General features: G+C 44.7%; 1 protein-coding gene across 4 annotated transcripts in view; it reads right to left on the bottom strand.

Moving 5' to 3' along the window:
• LOC120413926 (ATP-binding cassette sub-family C member 4-like) overlaps window positions 1-14,905 on the bottom strand; it is a 50,067-nt gene that overhangs the window by 26,073 nt on the left and 9,089 nt on the right. The window lies entirely within an intron of this gene.

Raw genomic sequence — 14,905 nt, 5'->3', positions numbered from 1 at the left:
GAATCAAAAAAAGGGTTTCTTTGTGATGTTTGTAGAAGCATTTTACAAATCGTGATTAATTTTTCATTTCAATTTACTATTCTTGGACCCTGAATTCAGAACCATCATTGACAGTCATTGCCCCAAAAGTGAAAGATACCATCTACCACCTTAAGAGCTCCAACAGGGAAGGTAATCTAGAATCAATCAGATTTGTCCATTTGCATAATCGATAGAGGTAACAACAGATTTTGCTATGCCTGATCATCGATTTTGAACTCCAAAGTTCCTGTCCAGGGACATTTGAATCGTTCTTTTGTTAGCCACTTGTTTCACACGCATCACGCCAGATAACCAGGTACCGCCGCCGTGACAAGACAAAGTATTCTATTTGAACGCGCTGATTTCGCGTCATCGGCGACGACTCTGTAACCGTGATGATGATGGTGATGATGCGTCACTTTTTGGCCCACCACATTACGGCACCTATAACCAAATCGCGCGCAGCGTTATCAGTTTGCGCTCGAAAATGACTATCACGACAACGTCAACCGAGGCTCTCAGTAAGTGCAAATATTTGCGCCACTTTTGGTCCACTCACGGCGATTGTGGGTTTGTTTTTAGTTGAGGTAAGAGCCCAAGTAACATTAGGAGCGGCCGTGGCTGACTGGTTACGGTGTTCGCTTTGTAAGCGAATGGTCCTGGGTTTGATTCCCATCTGCTCCCAACGAGAAAGTATAGGAAATATAAATCTTGAAACTCTGAACATGAACGAAAAATCAAAGTCGCTCGAGTCGGGGTTCGATCCCTCGTCCTTTGGATTGGTAAGCAAAAATGCTAACCACTAGGCCATCATGGCTTGGTGAGCGATGCCTGGAATTAGGAAATACTGTTACTACCAACTATATACGCGCTGGGTCCTTGTCCATTTGACAAGGGTTCGGAAGTTCTAAATAACGTTTGAACCTGATTGGTGCAAACGTTCTTCAGGGCGGGGCTTGTCGATAAAGCTGAAGTACCTCGCGCTCGGCTAGCCAGCGTAGAAATGGGTCACCGAAGCTCGGCAGAGCTAACACCTTCCAAATGCCTATGCGAGTTATTTGCATGTATAGAATGTAGATCTAAAAATACATGGAAACAACTCAATTTGTAAGAAGCGACCGCGTGGTCCCGTTTGGTTGGTTGCACACACACACACAGGTAAGAGCCCAAGTAACATTTTTTTCCAGGAGTTCTACAAGAGCTCTTCAAGATAGCTACAGCATAGCAGTTTGGACCGCGGTAGGATAAAATTCTCTTCAAAACTTCTTCAGGAGTTTGGAAGAGTACATGAAGAGAGTTTTATCCTACCGCGGTCCAAACTGCTATGCTGTAGCTATCTTGAAGAGCTCCTGGAAAAAAATGTTACTTGGGAGTGCTTCGGTACATTTTCTGTTTTTGCCATCTTCACCTTAAAAGGCTTTACCTTCTGCTAGACCCACCTTCACGTATACATCAAGGTTGTTAACGTTAAAATGATCAAGGTTCGATAACGATAACAATTTTTCGACGAACAGCCCTGATCCTCCATACAAACATTGGAGAAAACCCATTTGGCCTGGCCTAAATATTTTTGAAAAAATGCTACGTGCACATGTTTCAGGGGACCCCAAAGTACATAAAAAAAATTAAATTATTCGCTCTACAGCATTGCCTTGGCGTTCTCGATTGCGAGATTTCTACTCGATACTAGGTGTCCGAAGGCTTGGTTGTTGAGGCAATTGCAAACCTCTTTTTACACCTAAGCTTCCATCCACCCCGGGACTTGAACTGACGACCTTTGGATTGTGAGTCCAACTGCCTACCAGCAACTGCACCGACCCAGGGAGACGACTCCTACACCCGGACTGGTTAGTCCGAGGCCAACATTTACTTCCCGTCCGACGGAAGGCGTGAACAAACAAATCTCGTCTCAAAATTTGCCACCGGGACCTTTTGGGATCAAACCCAGGCCGACTGGGTGAGAGGCAACCACGCTTACCTCTACACCACCATCAAACGAATTTAGTATGCATTTTCACTATTTTAGAGTTTTCGCAAAAAAATGATCAAATTTTCTCAAAATATCTTATATTTTCAAAAAAATTTAAATATTCTTAATTTGCATTTGGTATCAAACAATTTGAAATTTCGTTTGCGTTTTCACTGTTTCAGAGTTTTTCAAATAAAATACTAGAATTTTCACAAAATATCGTATTGTTTCAAGTACTCAAGTTTTCATAATTTGCAATATGTGTATAAAAAGCTTGGGAATTGAAAATTGAAGTACTTTTAAAAAAAGTTATAGTTTTAATTTCAAAAACTCTAAAACAGCGAAAATGCAAACGAAATTTCAAATTGTTGAATAATTGCAAATTATAAAAACATGAGTATTTTCGAAAAAAAAAAGTGTTTTTGTGAAAATTTTAGTGTTTAATTACAAAAACTCAAAAAAAAATATGAAAATTTCATGTTTAAAAAAAAAAAAACACGCTATTCTGTAAAAAAAATTAGTATTTTACAAAAAATCTCTAATAAAAATGAAGAAGCATTAAAAAATTGTTTCGTTTGATACCTTCATTGCAAATTAGGATTGATAATTTTAGTATTTTCGAAAAATATGGCATTTTGTGAACACTTAATATTAAAAAAAATCTCTTTTAAAAGTGAAGCTTCATTTGATACTCATATTGCCAATTATAAAATTTATGTACTTTCAAAAAAATACGGAAATTTTAGTTTTTTTCAAAAAAAAACTCTAATAAAAGAGAAAAAGCTTTCACAATTTCGCTTCGTTTTATACCAAAATTGCAAATTATGAAAATTTTCAAAGTATTGTTGAGTATTTTTGAAAAAACGGAGTTTAGTGAAAAAAATGAGAACTTATACTTTTGTAACGATTCCTTTTGCTCCCTCCGAAACACCCAACAGCTTCTGCACTAAGTGCGGCGCCACTCCAACAATTGTGGAGGCTGTTGGAGCAAGATTGAATCCCCGGCGAGACTCTCTGGGCGGGTTTATAGAAAACAAACAGATCGTACACTTTAACTTCCGGAAACGTCTGACCACAACACCAAATTTAATGCAAAAACCAAAGAATGAGCGGGACCTAAAAGATGTCGGAACCACTGGGCGTGCTTATTTAAAAAAAACAAGGGACAACCAAGTCAGCCAAGCCACGTCAATACAACCCGCCAATTACTCCATCAGAACATAGCGTTTATTGCTGTCGGTTGGCCTAATTCTGTTTCTGGACAGCTTGGGGGTTGACGTCAACTCTAACTTGTCTTGAGCTCTTAATTCTAACAATTTTGGGTCTGACCTTATTTACAGCTACTTCCGGTGCGTCCGAGGCACCTCCAGGAACGCCACGACCAGCACGGGTCGCGAAGCTTGCTCAGGTTCAGCGGGATGATCACGTGCGTCTACACGTGCAGATCGGGAGGCTCGGCGTCGCCGCAGCGAGGCCGGTTTCGTTCTCTTTCCCACGTGTCCCGAGACACGTTGCTCGACGTGACGCGCTCGGTAGGCGTCAGCAGCACGCCAGTTCGTCGTCCACGTGCACCAGCCCGGGTCGCGCGCGACGGTTCGCTCGTTCGGCAGCAGCCAACGGTAGATGGCGCTTCTCCCGTGTCCGCAGACACACCGACTGGCCGAAAACACTGGTTTGGATTCCACAACCAATCCCCGTTGCCGCACGGCGGTTTAACAGCGTGCAGATCGGTTGATCGCACGGCCCACAGGTCCCCGTCACGTGTATCACTTTAACGCGCCCTCTGGCTTCGGTCCTCTCCAGTTGATCTTCTTCTCGCACGTGTCCCAAACACGCGTAACGACGTCGTCACTCTGGCTCCGGCGTCGGTTTTCCACGTCGCAAGCCGCCGTTAGCCGAGACACACACCCGTCGTTCGCCGCTGCCAGCCGCCCTTGGGACGACTCCACTTCCAAGATGGCGCTCCACCGAGGGGTCCAAGCACGTGTTTCGTCGACTCGAGGTTTGGCGATGATTTTCGACGAAATCCGGGACTGCAACCAGGCGCAAGTGGGTTCCGCGAGTGCAAGGTTCGGTTGCTCACAGGATTTTCCGACGCTCACGCGTGGGCGGATGCTCGAACGTGGGTGGCGGAGATGTATCGGTACCGCACAACGACCACGTGTCACGAATTCGAGGCTGGCTTTCGGCCCCAGATCAAGACCCACGTTGAACAGTGGGAAAGACGCTGTTCAACGACCACGGAGTTAGTTCTAGCTACATTTCTGGCACAATTGATTCTTACCTGAGCACTAATCTGACCAAACGTCGCGCCAAATCGCGGGCTTGATCGAAGATCAATTTGTTGACCTGATTTTGGGAGAATTTCTTCTAAACTAGTTGTTATACAATGTAAATTGTTTCTAACTCACGTTTAACCACTCGATTTGTCTCCTGGGCGCTACTAATTTCAACTGTGCACTAACTCGCGTGGGTTTAAAGAACGGTTTGAACTTCTGAAGTCACCAACGAATCGCACAGAAATGACACGACCTTCCCAATTGTCCCATAACCGAGCCGATAATCAAATCGTCCGATTATAGTATTAATCGTATGCTACGAACACCAGCGAGATGCATCGTCTCCCCTGTCCCTCGTGTGCAAAGCTATATCTTCTACTCATTCTAGCTCAAGCAGCTTACGCTGGGCTCTTTTAATAGACAAAAGCGTTGGGAAAATAGCAAATCTTACTCCCAACTCGCTGGATGCTGTGGTCATACGAACAAGAAAATTAAATGAGATCTGTACGCGGCACTTTGAGTGGATTTCAAATCACTCACTTTCAGTTAATAAGGATTCAAAGTCACTCATTTGCATTTATCGTCCGCCACTATAGCGCTGCGGCTGTTGAGGGGAGGCGCAAACGAAAACGTATTTTGGAATTCAAATTGATTGTTACATTTCGCCTATGCAAAATTATAAAAATTTTGAAATTTTAAAATTTCAAAATTTTTATACGCTAGGAACACACTTTTACTTGATCATTATTATGTTTTATAGTGCTGGAATAGCAGACCTCAAACTAAAGGCTGTATTTTAAAATGTTTTTAATGTTGAAAACGAGTTCAGTACATTGGTTGATTTAATTGTTAACCAAATACTTATTTTTTTCTTTACATAACAGATTAAATTCAATTTTATTTTTGAGAAATATCTTAAAAGAAAACTGCGCAATTCATAACTCATTCCATTTGTTTTCCAAACTTTCACTTCAGTCCAACTCATAATAAATTCAACCACACCTACAAATCTAACTTAACCTGAATTACCGAATAACTTCAGAAAAGTCTGAATTATTTTATTTTTTTCTTAGCTTAATGTCCAAGTGACTTCAGATAGTAATCTGAAAAGATTTATTTCTTCTAAACCAATTAACTTCAGTAACAACTGAATAAATTTATCTCAAACTAAAACTAATAAATTCGCATTCAGTAATCTAAACTTGCATACAATCTTTCACGCCAAATTCTAGCCCATGCAGCAATAAAAAAAAACATCGCATCTCTGAGGCACAAGCACAACCCTACTAAACGTCAGAAAGGCTGCCGTCGTAAGAACTGTCAAAAACTAAAGGAAAAAGATACAAAATGGGAATTTAGTTTTCGTTGTCTGCATGATTTGAGCTATATTTTAATTTTTATGGCCAAAATTGATGGATGAACTCTAAATTAAACAAAGAAAAAAGGTTTGGTAAGCTATGTACTGAAAAATTGATATGAAGGAAAAGGAAACTATTGTAAATTTTTCGAAACTGAAGTGATAAGTGTTTTGTTTACCTCTGATGGGCAACCTCTCGTCTTAGCTGGCTATTTCAAAAAATGCATTTTAAGGATCGATTCTAACTTAACCGTGAATGTTATGGTGAGGAAACACAACTAGTGACATCTCAAACCGGAAATTTTGATTGATTTTTGATTTTTCCGAGCGAATTAATCACTCTACATGTCTTCGTTCTTGTGAAGGGATGAATAGATCCACCCATGACGTGAGGAAACAACAATGTGACGTCTCAAACGCCCGGAGTTCGTTCTTTATCAGAAGATGTTTTTGTTGGAGTTTCACCAATTAGTTAGAGTATAATCCGGAAATTACACTCTACATAGCTGTAGTATTTAAACCCGTTTTAGGAACGAACCGTGGTAACTTCCGGGAATTCTGGTACCATTCAGTTCTTCCAAGACATAACAGTTCGTTCCAAGTTTATCTCGAATTCTCACCCGCCGGAACTTGTTGCCAAATTTTCCTACAAAACTACGATCTTTATCAGACAGATGAACGTTCTTTTTAAAAACTTCTTCTCCTTTCTTGAACGTGTGCTTTTGATTGGCGCGCAGATTGTACGGGGTTGAATATCGTTGATAGGCCTTCAGCAGGTTCTTCTGTACCAGGGCGAACAGCTGTTTCATCTCTTCCGAACGTTGTACTGGCCCCTGATCTTCCGATTCACGTAACATTTCATATTCGGCACCCGAACTGACCATCGTCCGTCCAAAATTGATGAAGAACGGTGTGAAACCCGTACTGTCGTGGACACTTGCACGAATTGCTTTGGCAATTTGGTGAACTGATTCATCCCATTTCCGGTGGTCCATCTGGCGGTTTAGACAGCATCGTATCGCCGTCACGATTACCCGGTTTACCCGTTCCGTCGGGTTTGGGGCGGGATGATATACGGCAAGATTCCAGTGGGTCACTTCGTATTTTTGAAGTAATTTTTGAAAGAGATCCGCATGGAAAACTTTGGCGTTATCCGTGATGCACACTGACGGCGCCCCGAACACGCTGAAGATGATATTTTCGACGAATTGGCAAACCGAACTTGCAGTGGCAGCGCGTAAACATTGAACCATAACGAATTTGGAAAAATAATCACACACCACAAGTAGCCAGACATTTCCTTTCTTGGACCTCGGATAAGGACCAAGAAAGTCCATGGATATCATCTCCCAGGGACGAGTACAGGCCTTCGGTTGACCACAGACAGGTCGTACGTTACTATTCGGGATTTTGGATTCTTTACACACCTCGCAACTGGAACAAAAGCGTTTGATGTCGGAGGCCATCCTCGGCCAGTAAAATCGCTCTCGTACCTTGGCCAGGACTTTGACAAATCCCAGATGTGCCTCTTCGTGAATCTCCTTAATGACCGGTTTTCGTTCGATCATGGGTACGACATACTTCCATCTGAAAGCTGGATCTTCCATTTCCGTCGCGTTCGTTACGTATTTGTACACCTTTCCGTCCCGCACTGTGAAGTCTGAGTAACGTTCTGGTTCTTGTTCAATCCTTTCTTTCAGTTGAACGACATACGGATCCGAGAGTTTGCTGTCAATGGTGTAAATGGATCTCGAAAGAGCATCTGCTGGAATATTCTCCGACCCCTTTTTGTATTGGAGTAAGATGTCGTACTTTGCCAATTTAAGTGCCCACCTGGCGATGCGGGGAGATTTAGATTCGATAGACATGCTTTGGAGGAATGTCAAACTCATCGCGTCGGTTTGAACTACAAACTGCGATCCCTCAACAAAGTGTTTGAAATGCTCAATACCCAGGAGTACCGCCAGGCACTCCCGCTCGGTGGCGCTGTACCGACGCTGCGTACTGGAGAGCTTTTTTGAAAAGTACGCGATCGTCTTACGTTCATCGCCCTGTAGTTGCACCAAAACCGCACCGATTGCCAAATCCGAACTATCGGTCTCGATGATGAATGGCAGCCGGAAGTCGGGATTGGCGAGAATCGGAGCACTAACGAGTGCACTTTTGAGTTTTCCTAGCGCGATCTCAGCTTCCTCACTCCACGTGAACTTATTACGATCTTTCTTCAGCAAGTTGGTGATGGGCGTGGTTATTTCTGAGTAATTTCTTATAAATTTCTGGTAAAATCCAGCCAATCCCAAGAGCCGGCGGATATCTTTTACCGTTTTCGGAGTAGGATAATCCAAAATCGGCTGAATTTTACTCACGTCCATCGACAAGCCGTCCTCTGATAAGACATAGCCAAGGTATCGAATCTTCGTACGGCAAAAATGACTTTTCGCCACATTGATGGTCAAACCGGAACGCTGCAATCTTCTGGCTACTTCCCGAATCAGCTCCAGATGTTCTTCGAACGAGTTAGACAAAATGATGATGTCATCTAAATAGACGTAAACTCTCGGCTCGAGATCGTGACCCAATACTTTCACCATCAACCTGGTCATCGTCGCAGGTGCATTAATTAGACCGAACGGCATCACCACAAAGCGGAACAGACCTTTATTCGTTCTGAACGCGGTCTTATCTTTGGCTTCCGGCTCCAGCGGGACCTGGTAGTAGGATTCGGATAAGTCAATGACGGAGAAGTACTTTGATTTTTGAATTCGTTGAAGAATTCCCATCATATTGGGGAACGGAAAGTCATCTTTGCGAGTGCATTGGTTCAATCTGCGACTGTCGAGGCAGATCCTCCACTTTCCGTTTGCCTTTTTGATCGGGAGAAGTGGGTTCAAAAAGTCGACGACCCCGGGGCACTCTTCGATGACCCCTAACCGCATCATCCGATCCACCTCAGCATCAATGACCTCCTCGACCACAGGGGACCACCGATAAGACGCCATCCTCCTCGGTTTGGTATCCGGAAATAGTTCTATAGCATGTTTTAGTACGTGGGTCCTTCCTAACGACCCATCCTTAGTCGCTGGAAGCTGAAGCACAGCCTCGAACAATTTAGTCCGTTCCTCGTCCGTTAGCTGGTGCTCCGTTTCAATGTCGCTGGGCTGAATCAAAATGTTTTCCGGAATTTCAACCGTGGGAATCTCCAAACTTTCGTCGATTTCTATCTTCTCCTCCGAGACTTCGATTTGTTCGGATGTAGGTTGGAGTTGAAAGCAAATTTTCTCCTCCTCATCGCCAAAGTAATCCTCTACCAAAGCAAAATCAAGACTATTAACACAACCTTCCGTTACAGGATCTCCGGTGTTTGGTGCCAGCAATTGAAATCCAAATTTGTTCAAAAAATCGATGCCCAGGATCAGATCCTTCTTCACTTCCGGAACAACGATAGTTTTCAACACGTGAGTGGTGTCTTTAAAGGAGATCGGCAGGTTTACGTAGCCGAGACAGCTGTACGATGTTCCATCAGCAGTTGAGATGCGCAAATTCGCAGGATGAATCAGCAAACCGAGTTTGTTAATCAGGTCAACAGCACTAATTATCGATAAGCTGGCACCCGTATCGGCAAGACCTTCTACTTCTTCTGAAAGAACCCGTACCTTGATGTGTGGGCAGCGATGCACAGTGGTTTCGATCTGATGAATTCGATCAAAATAAGAGTATGTTGATGTCGGAATCTGCGCGGGGTGGCATGAGGAAGCTCGATTCCCGAAGCGTTCCTCTTCTATTCGTTTTTTTGATCTTCATCCTCTTCCGCAGCTCGAAGTTGGTGACGACTTGGGCAACGCGCAGCGGTTGTCCCATCATAACCACAAATGTGACAAAAGACTGCTTTCCTTTTATCACATTCCCGCCACATGTGACCTGTTCCACGACAATTCCAACACATCACGGATTCCATGCGCTGCTCCGCCGATCCTGGCTGGTTCTCCTTCTTCGATCGGACAAACTTTCCCTGACGTCCCTGAAGTGCGTACACGAGCTCAGGGTCGTGCTCGTCCTCCAGACAACCTTCCTCCAAGTCAATCTGATGTACGGTCGATTTGTTGAGACTGGCCTCCAGCGCGTCCATTCTAGAGCATAGATTAGACAGGTGATCCAGTGACTCAATTGTGACCAAGACGAGACGGCGTTGATAACTCAACTTCATATTCGCCTTCGCCAGCTCGAAGATTTCTTTCTCCGGCACGCGGTATGTCAATCGTTGAGCCAAAAATTCCAGGTCAGTCAAGAACGCGCTAAACTTCTCATTCGGACGCTGCTTACGGTTGTGCAATTCGAACTTTATAATGCTGTCCTGATTGGGGTTGTCATATCTCAGTCTCAAGTAGTGCTCCAAAGTATTCCAACAATCGAAGCGATCATGGTACGTCGTGTACCACGTGTACGCTGAGTCCTTGAACAGGATGTGCGCGTGCATCCGTAGGTCTTGTTTCGATATGGCGTACGACTCAGACAGCATGTATATTTGACGCAAATAATCAGACACCGGAATCGGGTTCGAATCTCCCGAAAACTTCGGCCACTTCTCGATGATATTGCATTGTTGATGGGGTAAACATCGAGGGTATTCTGGCTGGTCATTTGCCCAAGCGGAATGATGATTTCGCCGTGAATGTACCTGATCATTCGCCGATGGTCGCGGAGCGCTTCGAGAATTGTCCCGAGCACGAATCGGTAAACTTGCGGCCGATCTGGGTTCATATCGATTCCAAATCGATTGACCAGTTCCGAAGGGTGTCCAACCGACGCGCCTCTCCTCTTGATGGTTGTGCGAATGGTCCACTTCCGGCGGTCTGGTATCCGCACGTGCTGCACGAAACTGAAAATCCTGTCCTCGATTTAACGGTTCCGGTCGAAACTCACTTTGATCCTCCCATCCTTTTTCAGCTCCTAACACCTGAGGTCCTGGTTGCTTTGGAAATGTTCGACGAAAAGAATCCGGAACGTGATTAGCAGGTCCCCGTCCAAGACCCTGAGAGATCTGAAGCATCTCCGAATCATTCCGAAGGTTGACATTTGCAACTTGTTCGGCTATGTTATCAACAGCTTCAGTTGGGACTGGTTCTCCGTTAAGTTCCTGCTTCATCAGCTGTTCAAGGCAAGCGCGAAGGTAATCTTTCACATCCGACACGTGAATGTACTCATTCAAATCGGTTTCCTCGATAGGTTCATTGCGGAGGGTCGGAGTGGGCGAAGATGTAGCTGCGGAGCGACCCATATTCACCTGAGATTGCGGTTGGTGCGTAGGTGGAGGAACACTCCCGGACGTGTGTCCAAACAAGCCTCGCACGTAGTTGCTTTGAGGCTGTGTCCTGCGCGGTTGATCCTCCGGTAGTGTAAGGGTCGAGTTATTCCTGTCCGTTGTTGCTGGTTGCCTCCATCCCGGTGCGTTCGACCCCAACGGTCTGATGGACTCATTTGGGCCCGCGTCAGCTGGTGAAAATCCGTACAACCACTGATTGTAACTCGACTGACCCCCTTGCCGAGGGGCAGGGACTGGAGCAGCTAACAGATCGCGAGAAGCTTTCGGTTTGGTCCCCGTGTACCGTGGCTGAAGCGTCTCTTGAACCATTGCAGTGTTCACGGGTGGAGCGTTGGCCGCACGAGCCGGGCGATCTTCCAGAATGCCTCCAACAGCTCCTTCCCCAGAATCAACCGTCATATCAACTAAATCCTGACCAGACTGTACCGGGTTCACAGGGGCCCAGTTTGATTGTAGCGTATTGACTCGACTGAGGGGAACTTGGCGGCCGACATGTGCCAGATCGATTTGGTAATATTTCCTTGAGAGTCGTTCTATGCCGTCCAACAATATCTTTCGCTGCTGGAATAATTCATCCGTTTCCGGTACGTAACGCCGAAGTCTCTTGTGGTAATGCACCAGCCTCGAATAGCCATCATCACCGAGTCCTGCTTCCAGACTGCGTTCGATTTCCTTCAGCTGCCTTGGAATGTTGATTAAATCTTCAGCGAGAGAGTATGCTGAGAACTGCACTCTGTCCGGGTCTTCGGGTTGGCGCAGCAACACACCCAAACTCCGCTGACGCTCTTGAACTCCCCCTCGAACAGGTGTGGCCCGAAGGCAGAATTCATATTCCATTTCCTCATCTTTGAGGCCGCTAGGGTCACTTATGTAAACCGTATCCATAGTTAAGTTACGAATCGTCCTTTTGCAACTGCTTTTTGTAATGATAAAATAATAACTAATCACGACCGAAATAAATTCAAACTGCAACACGCCCGAATGGAACTGAAGTTGGGATATGGATTGACTGAGTTTACTATTTGACTAAAGTTCTAAATAATGATAAATAAAGTGATAAGTGAAGATGATATCAAGTTGTATGGTTGATAAATGATAACTTAAGAAAGGTTCACCAAAGTTGTAATCCGAATACCAAATGTACTACTATTTCCGAATTAGTCCAACTTAAGTGGCAATTCAATTTCAAGAATAACTATTGTTTTCTATTGTCGGGCCCCACGTTGGGCGCCAAAATGTAACGATTCCTTTTGCTCCCTCCGAAACACCCAACAGCTTCTGCACTAAGTGCGACGCCACTCCAACAATTGTGGAGGCTGTTGGAGCAAGATTGAATCCCCGGCGAGACTCTCTGGGCGGGTTTATAGAAAACAAACAGATCGTACACTTTAACTTCCGGAAACGTCTGACCACAACACCAAATTTAATGCAAAAACCAAAGAATGAGCGGGACCTAAAAGATGTCGGAACCACTGGGCGTGCTTATTTAAAAAAAACAAGGGACAACCAAGTCAGCCAAGCCACGTCAATACAACCCGCCAATTACTCCATCAGAACATAGCGTTTATTGCTGTCGGTTGGCCTAATTCTGTTTCTGGACAGCTTGGGGGTTGACGTCAACTCTAACTTGTCTTGAGCTCTTAATTCTAACAATTTTGGGTCTGACCTTATTTACAGCTACTTCCGGTGCGTCCGAGGCACCTCCAGGAACGCCACGACCAGCACGGGTCGCGAAGCTTGCTCAGGTTCAGCGGGATGATCACGTGCGTCTAAACGTGCAGATCGGGAATCTAATCTGACCAAACGTCGCGCCAAATCGCGGGCTTGATCGAAGATCAATTTGTTGACCTGATTTTGGGAGAATTTCTTCTAAACTAGTTGTTATACAATGTAAATTGTTTCTAACTCACGTTTAACCACTCGATTTGTCTCCTGGGCGCTACTAATTTCAACTGTGCACTAACTCGCGTGGGTTTAAAGAACGGTTTGAACTTCTGAAGTCACCAACGAATCGCACAGAAATGACACGACCTTCCCAATTGTCCCATAACCGAGCCGATAATCAAATCGTCCGATTATAGTATTAATCGTATGCTACGAACACCAGCGAGATGCATCGTCTCCCCTGTCCCTCGTGTGCAAAGCTATATCTTCTACTCATTCTAGCTCAAGCAGCTTACGCTGGGCTCTTTTAATAGACAAAAGCGTTGGGAAAATAGCAAATCTTACTCCCAACTCGCTGGATGCTGTGGTCATACGAACAAGAAAATTAAATGAGATCTGTACGCGGCACTTTGAGTGGATTTCAAATCACTCACTTTCAGTTAATAAGGATTCAAAGTCACTCATTTGCATTTATCGTCCGCCACTATAGCGCTGCGGCTGTTGAGGGGAGGCGCAAACGAAAACGTATTTTGGAATTCAAATTGATTGTTACACTTTAAATCTGCAAATATTTTACAAAGTTTATGTTATGGGGAACTTTCAAAAATATTTGTGCCAGTCTTATCTCACAAAAAAAAAGAAATGGCAAAATATTCAGGAATTCTTGAAAATATATTTCTCCTGAGGTTTACGTCTTTGCTCAGTGATACCAAAATTTTAATATTTTGTAACTATTGGTAAAACTAGGCCAAAGACTAGCTCAGGTTAAGGGCATGAGACACTTAAGGGTTTATCTTAGGGTCGGCTGCGCTACGGTGGTCAACAGAGGAGATCGCGGACAAGGACTTAAACGTTCACTTTTCTTTGTAGGTCGGGTTCAATAATTTAATAAATTCTAAATCAGTTTTAAAGTGTTTTATTGTAAGTGTATGTGTGTGTAGGAAAAGGGGGGGGGGGGGGTTAGACGCTGCCGGTACGTACCGCTGCTACCTTGATGACGACGACGACTTCTTGGCCGAATCCTTTCGGCCGGCGAGCGCTCGCGTTCTGGTGGACACCGGTTCTCCGGAACAGTGTCGACGGTGGTGGTGGTGTAGAGCACGGCTGGAATCTCAGGCCTTCCCTCCTTGGCGCAATCGGGCGACCTGGGACCTGCCCAATCCGGCCAACCCGAGAGGGGAATAACGCTCCTTGGGAATTAGGACCAGTTCCGGTCCGAGCGTGCTCCTTGGTGATGATGGCCACCCTGGCCAGAGCGAAACGACGATCCTTGACGGGTTAGACGTAGCAGCTGGCTCCTCCGCTCTTACTGCTGCTAGGCCGAGAGTGTGCGATCGGGGTGTCGGACCAGCTTCCTGCTGACCGACAAAATGGCCGTTAAACGGCAACACAAAAGGTCCTGTGGACGGGGAGTAGTGAGTGGACCAGCCGACTAATTTGAACTTTAGCCGCTGGCAATCGTTCATCTGCAGAGCCGTACTGCAGGGTTTTAGACGTACCTGAACGACGTAGGGTGCTTCGCGCACAATTCTCCACCTTCGCACTCACTACTTATTTTAAGCTCTACTTTCAACTTGTTGATCGCACACTTGCCTGGTTTGGAATAGACCGATGGTGGCCTTCCAAGGTTCCTTTAAGCCTCCGATGCCAGTGACACGGCATGACGTCACAGAGGGAGGTCACACCACCCTCTGGAGTCGTTCCATTTTCCACCCACCGGAGTTGGATTCTGTAGTTTGTTATTCTTGTTGATATTGGTCCCACCTTGTTGTTGTGTTGTATCAGTGTGTTAACAAATTGTGTTTTTCAATCGTTTTGTACCAAATCCCTACTAGCTGATTTATAATTTCATTTATTTCCCTTTTCCCTACTAACCATAACCTCAAAGATCGTGAACGTTCGTATTTATTTATTTATAAGTAAAGGAAACCTGTAACAACGGTTACAATTTGAATATTACAATTTTATTATAACCAAAAAAATGTAACTTTTACTGGGCCGTCAAAATGTATTTAATTTTATGCAATACAGTCGAGCAATTCCAGCCAAAAACATGATTTTTAAGGAACTTTTTC

This window comes from Culex pipiens, chromosome 3 (genome assembly GCF_016801865.2).
Source record: "Culex pipiens pallens isolate TS chromosome 3, TS_CPP_V2, whole genome shotgun sequence".
NCBI classification, from domain to species: Eukaryota; Metazoa; Arthropoda; class Insecta; order Diptera; family Culicidae; genus Culex; species Culex pipiens.
This window is presented reverse-complemented; position numbering and strand designations above follow the sequence as displayed.